The 12,736-nt window shown below is 38.5% G+C and overlaps 1 pseudogene; it reads right to left on the bottom strand.

The window, feature by feature from the left end:
* Nucleotides 1-9,115: 9,115 nt before the first annotated feature.
* LOC118994674 (olfactory receptor 4F3/4F16/4F29-like) lies at nt 9,116-10,089 on the bottom strand (annotated as a pseudogene).
* Nucleotides 10,090-12,736: the final 2,647 nt, after the last annotated feature.

The following is a 12,736-nucleotide window of genomic DNA, read 5'->3' as shown; positions in this document are numbered from 1 at the left end:
TATTCTTTAGAGCTGTCATTAGTTCACAGCAGAATTGAACAGAAGGTACAGAAAGTTCTCCTATACCCTTGTTTTCACACACACACCCTCCCCTTCTAGGAACATCCTTCTCCAGAGTAGTACACTGATGAACCTACACTGACATGACGTTATCACCTTGGTGTTGTGCATTTTACAGATTTTGACTAATTATAATGACTTATATCCATCACTGCAGTATCATATCTTCCTTACAAATCTCCCATGATCTCTTACTTCATCCCTCCCTGTCCTCTAACGCCCTGGTAAGTACTAATCCTTTAACTACCTCCAGAATTTTGCCTTTTGCTTAACACCATATAGCTAAAATCAATCATAGAGTATGTGTCTTTTCAGATTGGCTTCTTTCATTTAGAAACATGCATTTCTTTCAGGTCTTTTCATGGCTTGACAGCTCATTTCTTTTTAGCATTGAATCATATTCATTATCCGGATATGCCAGTTAATTATCCACTCACCTATTAAAGAACATTTTGTTTGCTTCCAAGTTTTGGCAGTTATGAATAAAACTATTATAAGCATCCATGCGGTTTTTGTGTGGACATACAATTTCAATCCATTTGAGTACATACTTTTTGTTTCTTTTTATTTAAATTTTTTTTCAAGTAAAGTTTTTGGCCTTTTACCCACATCCCAGCCCATCCCTTAGCCCTCCCCACTTCTCTCCCATTTCCACCCCTGCCTTGTAATTGTCCATGTGTCCTTTATACTTGTTCCTGTAAACCCTTCTCCCTTTCCCCTGAAATTCACTCCCCCCCTCCCTTCTGGTCCCTGTCAGCCTGTTCTCTATTTCAGTGTCTTTGGTTATATTTTGCTTCTTTGTTTGTCTTGGTGTTTAGATTCCTGTTAAAGGTGAGATCATATGGTGTTTGTCTTTCACTGCCTGGCTTATTTCTCTTAGGACAATGCTTTCTGGTTCAATCCATGGTGTTGCAAAGGGAAGAAGCTGCTCTTTCTTTCTGCTGCATAGAATTCCATTGTGTAAATGTGCCATAAGTTTTGATCGATTCATTTAGTGATAGGGACCTAGATTTCTTCCAGCACTTGGCTATTGTAAATTGTGCTGCTATGAATATTGAGGTGCATAGGTACTTCTGGATTGGTATTTCAGGGTGATGGCTGGATTTTGTGTTAAGAGTATGCTAGTTTTATAAGAAACTGTCAAACTCTCTTCCAAAGTGGCTGTACCATTTTTTTCACATTCACTAGCTTTCTGTTCCTGTAGGTCTATGTTCTGGCTAGCATTTGGTGTTTTCGGTATTTTGAATTTTGGTCTCATCATTAATTCCTTATACCTACTTCTTTATTGCCTCCTCATATTTATTTAATAATTCTCTTTTATAGTGCAAGCTTGATTTCTTATTTTTTCACATTTTTGATTGTTGTTCAAAAGAAACAAGCAAGGAAAATATAACCAGAGTCTTTGAAACTAAGAACAAACTGACAGTAACCAGAGGGCATGTGGGAGAAGACAATTCAAAAAGAGGGAAGGGTCTTCAGGAACATGTACTTAATAATTCTTCAATATCTAGATTAGTTTCTAATGTTAGGCACAAACTAATCTCTATCATCTTTATCAGCTTATTTTCTTCTGTTCTCCAGAAAATATCTATGCTGTAGGCATTCTGCATGCTTTGTTATTAACCCAGTGAACACTAAACTTACCTGATTTTTGTATTTTACCACCTGGTTAAAATGACTTCTTTAGGCATTGTATTTATGTGCTATAACACTTATTATTTCTTAAATCTATACACAGCAACCACATCTCTTATGCTTCCTTTTCTCATCATTATAGTTATTTATCCCCACAGTTCTCACATGATAGAGGATCTATTCCACTTCCACCACATGCATCACCTACTGTCTGGTGTATATTTATAGAAATATTAGATATGGACTGACTTTGTACGATATGGTCTATGTTGAGATCTGACACTTATAAGTAAATCTATCTTGTTATTTTAATTTACTTTTTAAGTGTGGTTGCTATACAATTTTATATTGGTTATATTAGTTTAGGGTGTACCACATAGGGATATTTGTATTCCTTACAGTGTGATTATCCCACTAACTCTTATATGCTGATTTTTTGATAATTGTCATTCTGAGTGTTGTGAATTGATATCTCATTGTGGTTTGGGTTTGCATTGCCTTGATGAGTAGTGATGTTGAGCATTTTTCCATGTTTGTTGGCTATCTGTATATGTTCTTTGGTGGAATGTCTTTTCATGTCCTCTGTCAATTTTTCAATTGGATTGCTTATTTTTTGTTATTAATCTGTATGAGCTCCTTATAATTTGGGGTATTATCAGAAATGTCATTTGAAAAAATATTTTCTGAGTCCATAGTTTGCCATTTTGTTTTGTTGGTTTCCTTCACTGTGAAGAAGCTTTTTAGTTGTGCTGTCCCACTTGTTTATTTTTACCTTTGTTTATCTTGCTCGAGGGGATGTGTCTAAAAAGATAGTACTCGGACTGATGTCTGGTAGTTTACTTCCTATGTTTTTTCTTCTAGGGCTTTTATGGTTTAAGGTCTTATAAGTAAATTGACTTTAACAAAGGGAGTAAGTGAGAATTTAATATTGGAAATAGAGCATAACTAAAACTTTGGTCTTGAGTAACCATCAGACATTATAATGCACCTAAAATACCTCTGTTTTTTGCACTTACTTAATTCAAGTGGAAATAAAATCTAAAAACCTTATATACCTCATGAAAAAGGGAATTTGGGAGGAAAGTCTGTTATCCTGAGCAGTTGATGTGGCAGACCTTGTCCAGCAGAGTCCACCTGTTGTGGCTGATGATGAGAATGAATGAGCAGGTAAGAACAATCCTGTGGAGAAAAAGAGCATGGCACAACTACTCTCTCAAGGGGAGTGTGTCTATAGATGCCTCAGCCACTGTCTAGAGCAGAGAGTACCTCGACCCTAGCCTAGACAAGTTTTTATTGTTTTCCTCGGATCTTACATGAGGGAAAGATTTATTATCTCTTACATAGAATATTATTGTCCACATTTTAGGTACATTCAAGGAAATGAAAATAACCTGCAGAGGGAATGGTGATGAGCTGATTAGCTCTGTCTTTGGGAAAAGTCCTGCAGGCTTTGCATATTACCTTGACAATAGACAATACACATTTCTTGTTTTAGACCAGGGTGATGGAGTTTTAGCAAGAGCAAGCTGTAAGGATCTGTATGCATTTTCCAGCCCCGATTCCCATGGGAAAACTTGGTTTGAAGGTCTGGCTTCTGCCCACCACACTCTTCTGTAGGTTTTCCATACAGAGCTGAGTCACATTTGCCAGACTTAAAACAAACTGGTACCTTACAAGCTGGTATTGCAAGGTTTGACTTCCTTGCCTGGGCAGATGAACACCAATGTGCCCTTTGAGAAATCTCTTGAAGTACCTGCCTTGGTTCTTTCTTCCCTTTCTCCTCCCATTTATCCTAAATGACAAGGGAAAGAGCCAGTGTTATCTGATGTGGTAAGGAATAATATAATGTTTTAAATATGAAGAATTGAAGTTTATGACATTAGGTTGTTGGGAAGAGCAGTGGTGGAAGGGACACAGCCTGATTAGAGAATAAAGCTTCTTTCTGCCCCCATCAGTCAGTCTTTGATTGGTATGTCCACTAAGGAACAAAATTCTTATTGGGAAATATACTTAAATGATTGGATGCAAGTGCGCACATGAAGGATTTACCTCAAGCTAGGTCTAATTTCAATACTTAATAATGGCAGATCTGATTTTGAGGAATAATTTTCTATACTTGAATGTCATTCAAAGAGAGTCTTCAATATAGAATAAATGCCATTTTTGTGCCATACTATGTGCTAGTATGTCGTTTATTTATGTATTATGTCATTTTTCCTCAAACACCCTGAAAGTGAGGCAGTATTATGTCCATGTTATTAATGAGGATCTGAAGCTCAGAGAGGTCAAGTAACTTTGTCATGCTCATATAGCAAATAGTGGTGGAGCCAGGGTTGAAAAACAAGCTTGGCTGCTGTCAGAGTCCAAGATTTTACCCACTGTGCCATAACGTATGAAAGCCAACCTGTAATTTTTGTATTTGTAGGATTGAAAAAGATAGAAATGAAGATTAGGAAATGATATCTGGACTTTTGAATGTGATCATGAATCCATGTGATGACACTACCATGGAGAAGAACCACACACTTTTGGAAGTAACTGTGCTGTGTCCCATAGTAACAGAAGCTGACTGGCAAGAGAATACTTCTGGAGTGGTAGAACACACAGAAAACATGCACCAGGGAGAGTTTCACGTGCTTGTTGTCTGTTGTTCTGTGTAACTCTTTCTCCTGCTAGGTGGTATTTCTAGACTCCTCAAATGATATTAGCAGTTCAGATTTACACTGAGTTGCATGTGTTTATCATTGTGCAGCATAAAGGGAAGTCTTTCTGTTCATTAGCATGTGTAATTTTCACAGAAATTCTTTGAGGGTGAGAGGGCGGTTAACAGAAGCAGCTACCTTTTCTCTCCTTTCTTAAATGCAACTCAATGTCTTAGAGAGGAGCAGAGCTGAATCAGTGAATTACAGGTGAGAGATTGATCTTCTTGTTAACTTACTTGGGTTCTCAGAAACAGAGGCTAGTGTAATTCATCACCTGAAACCTATTCAGCTCTTTCACTTTCCTCCTGAACTCATTTTTTTTGTATTGAACTTATCTTTTTAATTTCCCCTTTCCCCATCTTCTCCATATTTTAAATCTTCATTTTTATCCTTTCTGTTTTATTTTTTCTGTATACCAGATTATTCCATAGACTATAGAAAAAAGAGTTCAGTGCTGGTTGTAGGTTTGGAGTTGAAATGCTATCTAATCCCCAGCAAGAAATCTGTTGTGAAGCTTTAGGTGGCTTCTCAATGAGAGATGGATTTTCTGTCACTGAGAGTCATGAATTCTGTGAATTTTTAAGTGAGAAATTTTTTATGCCTGTTAAAACTATTGGAAAAGGTGAGTGAGAGAACAGAATCAGGAATAATAGTCATTACTGACCTGAAAGCTTGGCCTTACTACCGGCTGGAGCTAATAATATAACCTCTCAGTCAAGAACAATCTACTGACTTTCTATCCGTATCTCAGTGTATAATATGGGCTACACACATATAAATAATGATAGTTAATTTTAATGGGTAACTTCATATCATATAATTCAAAATATTGTCCTCACATTGCATGTATCTGACTTCTTTTTCCTATTCAGTTCTCTCGATTACCCAAAGAGCTGAATCGATATCTATGCCCTTGTGTAGCCTTCCCTATTGCTGTTGCCTCCACGAATTACCTTCTACCTCCAACCCCCAGAAACTCTTACCAAATATTCTTCTACTATTCACTCTACTTGTACTGTATACCACATTAGATCGTATTTGGTATGTGTGCAATTATGTATTTTCAACTGTTTTCTTGTTCTTTGACTTGCAGGAGTTAGCAAAAGAACAAATAAGTATGAAAAATTTTTTTCAATAAAAGCTACAAGAAGAATTGGGATTTTAATTAAAGTTCTAGGATAATAAAATGAATAAAGACCAAGAGAATGGGCTCTTAGCAACATCACCTTATGTTGTAGAGACCAGTTACTGAACCATCAAAATAAGAATCTTTACACAAATCATAATAACAGGAAAGGTAATTACTTTCCCAAATACAATGAACTATTATTGTACTTGTCAAATGATGTTTAACTAGTCACACATGTTATATTTACTTGTTGTTAGCCCATTATATAATTTAGTATTAATAATGGACACTTTGTGAATGTCACTAGTTTTAGTTTTAACCAGGAAAAAAACCACTGNTTTAATTTTGTTTCTTCAGGTCTTTTTTGTTTCACATGTAAATGGAAGTACATGGTATTTGTTGTTATCCTTTTGACTTATTTCACTTAGCACTGTACTCTTAAGATTCATCCCTATTACCATCACAAATTGCAAGATTTCATTTTATAGTACACCTGAAACTCATCTCAGAAAGAAAAAGAACACAGAACTGAAAAGAACTACAACTGTCATGATGGTGTCATAGGTTAACATGGCTTGCCTCCTCGCACAACCATTAAAAAATTACAACTTAATTGTAGAGAAACCATCACTCAGAAGTGGCAGAAATCTATTTAAATGGCAGTCTCACAACAGTGGAATTAGAGAAACCACATCCATCCAGACTGGTAGGAGGGGTGCGGATGTGGAACAGGCTGGTCCCACCTACACATGTGGTGCATAAAAATTCAGGAGGGAGAGCTTGGAGCGAGGAGCCCAAACACCACATCAGACCCATCAGCCAAAGGTACAAGTTTCAGAAAGATAAATCTCCATAATTTCTGGCTGCAAAATCGAGAGGGGACTGAGTCAGTGGAAGAGCCTATGCAGCTCAATGTTCATAGCACCATTATTTACAATAGCCAAGTGCTAGAAATAATAGCTGAAGTGTCCATTAGGATGCGGATCAAAAGCTGTGGTACATTTACACAATGGAATACTATGCAGCAGAAAGGAGGTCCTGCCCTTCACAACAGCATGGATGCAAGTGGACAGCATCATGTGAAGTGAAATGACACAGGATGTGAAAGGCAAATACTATAGGATAACATGCACAAGTGGAACCTAACCAACAAAACAAAAAAAATGAGCAAAACAGAGCCAGATCCTTGGAAATAAAGAAAAAACTGACAGTGACCAGAAGGGTGCGAGGAGGGAAATATAAGGGGAAAGATAGGGAAGGCACAAGCCAAGGGATATTTATAAAGGACCCATGGACAAAGGCAATAGGGGAAGGGGGAGGATAGAATATGGGAGGAGAGTGGAAAAGGCAGAGGGAAGTAATGGGGGCAAATAAGGGCAACACTAACTGAAGAACAATTAAACAAACAAAAAACAAACAAACAAATAAATAAATAATAGAAGTATTTTTCTACAAATTCTTGCATCTTGGCAATCTTACACTTGGCACCTGTTGATTGTCTTTTTTTTAGGAATTTGTCACATTTCCTGATTCTTTTATATCAATTAATTTTAGATTTTATCTTGAACATTTTGAAAATTATTTTGTGAAACTCTAGGTTTACAAAATACCTAATGTTAAAATTCTCTGCAAAATTGTGTTGTTCTCTTTTCATAGGCAATGATTTAGGTTCATATCAGTTCTGTTGCAGCTTCTGTTGGTAGTAGTTGCAATGCCAGTTCTGTTTTCACAGCCTTTTCTCTGTTGCTCTGAGTCTGCCCTACATGTGACACTCATTGGTAGATAAGTTTTCAAAAGTGTTGCTATGTTTCTCTGGGTTTGTCCCATGCATGCACAGCTCAGGAACCAGCTCAGGAACTAGCCCTGGGTGTGTCATGATGGTGCATACACCAGACTAGGTCATCTTTTTCCCCAGTTCTCCCCTCTCCAAGAATCTACACTCACTCTTCATCTTGCAGGGCCCTTTTTCATCATTCACCTGGAAATATGTGATTTCTCTTGGAGTTTTAGCTGCCTCAATTATGCAGAGTTGCAGCTCCACAAAAGGGTTCTGTCCCTGCAGGAATGTGGCAAGAAAAAAGAGGCAAAAAAATATTTGGGAATTTCACTCACACGCTTCATACCACAGGGACCATCTCTCAAAATAGTTTCTCCAAAATAATGGGGTCCTAAAAAGACTTTTAGCTACCCACTTTACTGTCATAGCTCTGACACTATAGCTACTCTGGAATTTGGCAGAGAGAGGAAAAAGAATCTAGAATATATACACATATATATTCCACACTCTCTAGTGTTCTGGAACCCATTTCCCAGTTCTATGGGCAGAAGTCCTGATTGTCTCTTAGGATTTTTTTCTGCATGTACCATGAAAACTGCATGTATCATGTATCATACATTTGCATTTGGAAACTGAATGAGTTATCAGAAAAGGCCAAGAGAAAAAAAGACAAGAGATTTTCTTGAAAAAGAACATCACCTGCTTATGCATTGTTTCTTCAAGTTTTGATTCCCTTCTACAATATGCCAGTGTTTTTGTTACCTTTAGTTTTCTTGACTTGGGTAGTTTTTACTCATATATGATTTTTCAAGATTGTTTAGATGTAACTAAAGAAGAAAAGAGGCTATATTGGGCTTATGGCATTCAGTCAGCACTGGCAATCTCACACTTGATTTTTCACAAAGCACTGCAAAAGCTCCAGTAAGTTTGTACAGCAAATATTTCATTCATATCTTTCTCCAACTATATTTATTCCAGCCACACATTTTGGATGCTTCCATGTACTCCTAAAAACAATTTCAGATGTACAGGAAGCACAATCCCACATATATAGAAGAGATAAATAATAATTTGTGGGACAGATGAATGAGAGAATGAACTACTATATTCTGAATATGCATATGCAGGTAGTGGAAACCAATGCTTATCATTAGTTTGGCTTTTCAAAGTTCTTCCCAGAAGGGTTTACATCACAAATAGAAAAAAATGTTGAGTGATCATGGTCATTTATATGAGAGAAAGAACAGCAAGAAAGGGAGCACAAAGGCAGAACAGAATGAAATGAGAGATTACTACTCCTCTCGTCTAAAATCAAGTTGTTCATAACTATTTGAAGGATCTGAAGAGGAAACTCTTCTGCTCAACAAAATAACTCTCTTTTCTAAACCAGAAAAAGGAAGTTGATGCTTATAATGGGCTTGAATAACAATGAGGTATAAATGTTTTCCATCTCACCAAAGGAAAAAAAGGCATTATTGTTCAAAACCTGTGACTAACAGTTGCAAGTGAATAATTAGCATCTTGGTTGCCTCTAGAGACAGAGTATGAGAAAATATATTGGTAAACTGAAAGACAATAATAACTGAAAAATCTTCAGAGAAAGGAGAAACTCAGGAATCAACAAGGAGAAGATTACTATAATTAGTACACATATGTGCTACCCGATATGAATCAACATAACTTTTGAATTAAAGTTTTATTTCTTCAAATATTCATTCCCCTTAAAAAATAACAAGAGTCTTAAAAAGTGTGGTGATGCAAATCAATTACTGATACACTGCCAAAACAACACTAAAATTTAGATATGGACTACATGATGATATGACCTTATAACATTATTTATGAAATCTTTCTAAAAATCACTAATTGTCTGAAAGATCTCTTTATTGCTGCCTTCATCTCCTTATTCCTAAATGTGTAGATGACTGGATTTAAAAAAGGAGTGAGCACAGCATCAGAGGGTGAAAGAAACTTGTCCATCTGGGAATCCGGATGTGGCCAAGTATAGATAAACATGATTGGTACAAAGAACAAAAGGACCACAGTGATGTGAGCTGACAAAGTGGAGAGGGCCTTGGATGAACCACCTGAGGAGTGTTTCCAAACAGTAAACAGGATGACAATGTAGCCAATGAGGAGTACAAAGAAAGAGACAACACAAATTACCCCATTGTTGGCAATGACTATGAACTGCAATCTCTAGGTGTCTGTACAGGCCAGTCTGAGGAGCCGAGGAAGGTCACAGTAAAAGCTGTCCAGTATATTAGCACCACAGAAGGGCATAAGTGCTCTTATGCTAACAATAAGTTCTAGTTGGAACAATGAGTGACTAATACCAAATGCGCAGGCAGGAGCTGTAAACAAAATACACATCCGTGGGCTCATAATGGTCAGGTAGTGGAATGGCTTGCAAATGGCCACATGTCTGTCAAAGGCCATGGTGATGAGTAGCATTATCTCTGAAAGACCAAGGAAGTAGATGAAGAAGATCTGAGCAATACAGCCCCCAAAAGAGATAATTTTATGCTGTCTGAAGAGGTCATCAATCATCTTGGGGCCACTAATGGAGCAGATTCCCACGTCAACGAGAGACTGGCCAGTAGGAAGTACATGGGGGTGTGTAAATGAAGATCAGTGATCACAGAAAACATAATGAGGATGTTTCCAGTCATGCTTGCCACATAGAGCACAGAGGAAAATACCAGGAGGAAAAGTTGGATCTCCCATGAGTGGGTGAGTCCCAGAAACACAAACTCAGACACAATTGAGTGATTTCCCCCTTCCATTTATCCACCCAACTGGGATGTGGCTGAACTTATGGCCACTAAGAAAATAAGAAAGAACTAATTATTCTGGATGATAGTGGTGTTAAATATTTGTGTTGCACTATTTACCTTAAAAGTGAAAACTATCTGGTTATTCAATTCTTTACACTTGCAAGATGATGATGATGATGATGGTGGTGGTGATATAAACATAAGTCAAGACATCATATCATGATTGTAACTAGCAGCATAATCTCTTATACACTAACATTATTGGGGAATTACACATGTGCCTGCAGCAAGAAGGAGAATATACAAGCAAGAAAATATACTTACTTGCAAAGGCAGACAGACGGTGAGTGAAAAAAATTTATTTCATTACCTCCAAAGGGATATTGTGTAGTTATACATAGTAGTATATCATACCCTACTTTCTCATATAAAAAATTCACCTCCCTTTCATGGCCATTTTTAATAGTCTTCTCTCCATACAATCTACCCTTATAGCATAAGGTTGGGGAAAATTGCTGTTTTTCAATGGATCAGTATCTAGAAATAAGAGTTTCTGAAACATGAGATGGGAATGAATAAAGAAGAAACAAATGATAGGATAAAATGCAGACTGAGTTTCAGATCAATGAAACTGGACAATATTAACATCAGAACTAGGCAGCTATAGTAAAAGAGAGAGTTTATGGACCTTATCAAACATAGAATTTCATTCTTTTTCAAGTCAGATTAGGTTTACTTCTCTTTCAAATATTCCCATTTTTTTCATTATAGAAAAAAACATGTGATGTAATATTCACTGTATTAACCATTTTTAAGCATCTACTTCACTACTATGAAGTATATTGATACTGTTTTGGAAAGATCTTCAGAACTTTTCCATCTTGCAGCTCTGTCACTCTATACCCATTAAATAACATCCTCCACCCAGCCCCCAGCCCCTGGTAATCACCAGTCTACTTTGTTTCTATAAATTTGACTACATTAGATACTTCATGTAAGTGGGATCATGGTGTATTTGTCATTTGGTGACTTGTTTATTTTACTTACCATAACACCCTTAATGTTCACCCACCAAATGTTACCATTTTTTTAAATTTTATCAAAATTATATACAGGGGGCGGGAGTTAAGATGGCGACAGAGTAGCACTGAGGGAACCCAGCTCTCCTGCATCTGGTGGAATATCCAGGTGGATCTACGGAAGAACAGCATAATCAACCAACAGTTCCCCAACATTTATGGAGATAAGAGACCAGAGAGTGTGACAGTGGAACCAGACAGCTGCAGGTCGGGGAGGACTCCAGAAGGCGAGTGAGGACAAAAGCAGCTGCTCGCCCATGGCCTCCTAGGCTGCAGGCTGCGCCTGGGCATGCCCAGGGCAGGCGAGCTCCAGCGGAGCGTGAGTACCAACAGAATTCGCGAGCAGTGGGGGCCGGCACCATCAGTGGGAAACAGAAGCCCCGTCTGAATCCAGGGCCGTGGCGCTGTGATGGAGTGAACGCCGCAGGCCCGGTACCCTGTGGGCGGGCAACAGACTCCATGGGAGAGAACTGACTCCCCCCTCCCCATCTAGGCAGGCAGGTTAATACCGGGCAGAGACCTGTGGGCTTAAGTTAACGTAAAGGGTGGCAACTGCAAACTCTGAGGTCGCCAGCGTGCCAGGCCACCAGCCGGAGGGATTTAAGAAGGACACTGTCATCGCTGGTCTTTTGGGATTGGGCTGGGCTGAGAGACAGGCTTTGTGGAGAGTCTCTATTGGAAAGTGAACTGAGTGGCTCTAAGGCCTAAGCTTGCCTCGAGGCCCACCCACCCAGCAGCCATCCAGGGAGGGGCGGGAACTCCTGGGTCCCGCCAGGGGACTGAGGAGATACCATGGGACACAGGCAGCCTCCCAGGGCTGTGCGCGACCACAGACCAATCAGCAGCCTGCTCTCCCGGGCCTACCTACCTGCCCTCAGAGACACCGCAACCAGAAAAACCGGTTTGGACAGTTTGAAACCAACAAAGGAAGGGTGCTTCCTTTTTTTTTTCCTTCTCTAGTGTGTGTGTGTGTGTGTGTGTGTGTGTGTTTTCCCTTCCCCCCCTTTTTTTTCTCCCTCAACCTCTTTTGTAATTAATCTTATATCTTGTAAACTGTATTGTTGCTCTATCTTTCAATACTCTGTCCTTCATTTCTTTTCCTTTTTGTCCGGTTTTAGTCCTTCTGTTCTTCCCAAATTTTCCACTTATTCCCCTTTTCTCCTGACTTTTGAGTGTGTGTGTGTGTGTGTATGTCTGTGTGTGTTGGATTGTTTGTTTGTGTATTGCTTAGTTTTCTTTTAGGTGTATTACTTTTATTTGCATTACTCTTACTCCTTTTTTTATTTTAAGACTGTCTTTGTATCCCACCTCTTTCTGTACAGGTTTTTTATTCCTGGCTGGGTATACTATACTACCTGACAGATCCCCACTGCTCTTTCTTCCACGGTGTTTTGCTGATTTTCTATATTTCACGTGCTTTCCTTTGCTATACTACCCAAGCTCTATAACCCCCATTTAGACAGATCACGTAGAATCTATCACGTGAGTGTTGCTCTAATATTATTGTAAATAAGAGCTATTCTGTACAACAGTACTACTTCATAACACATCTCTCAGACCTTAGACCACCTTGCAGG

Source organism: Sturnira hondurensis, unplaced genomic scaffold (genome assembly GCF_014824575.4).
Source record: "Sturnira hondurensis isolate 20B ecotype Veracruz unplaced genomic scaffold, ASM1482457v3 Scaffold0000925, whole genome shotgun sequence".
Lineage (NCBI taxonomy): Eukaryota > Metazoa > Chordata > Mammalia > Chiroptera > Phyllostomidae > Sturnira > Sturnira hondurensis.
This window is presented reverse-complemented; position numbering and strand designations above follow the sequence as displayed.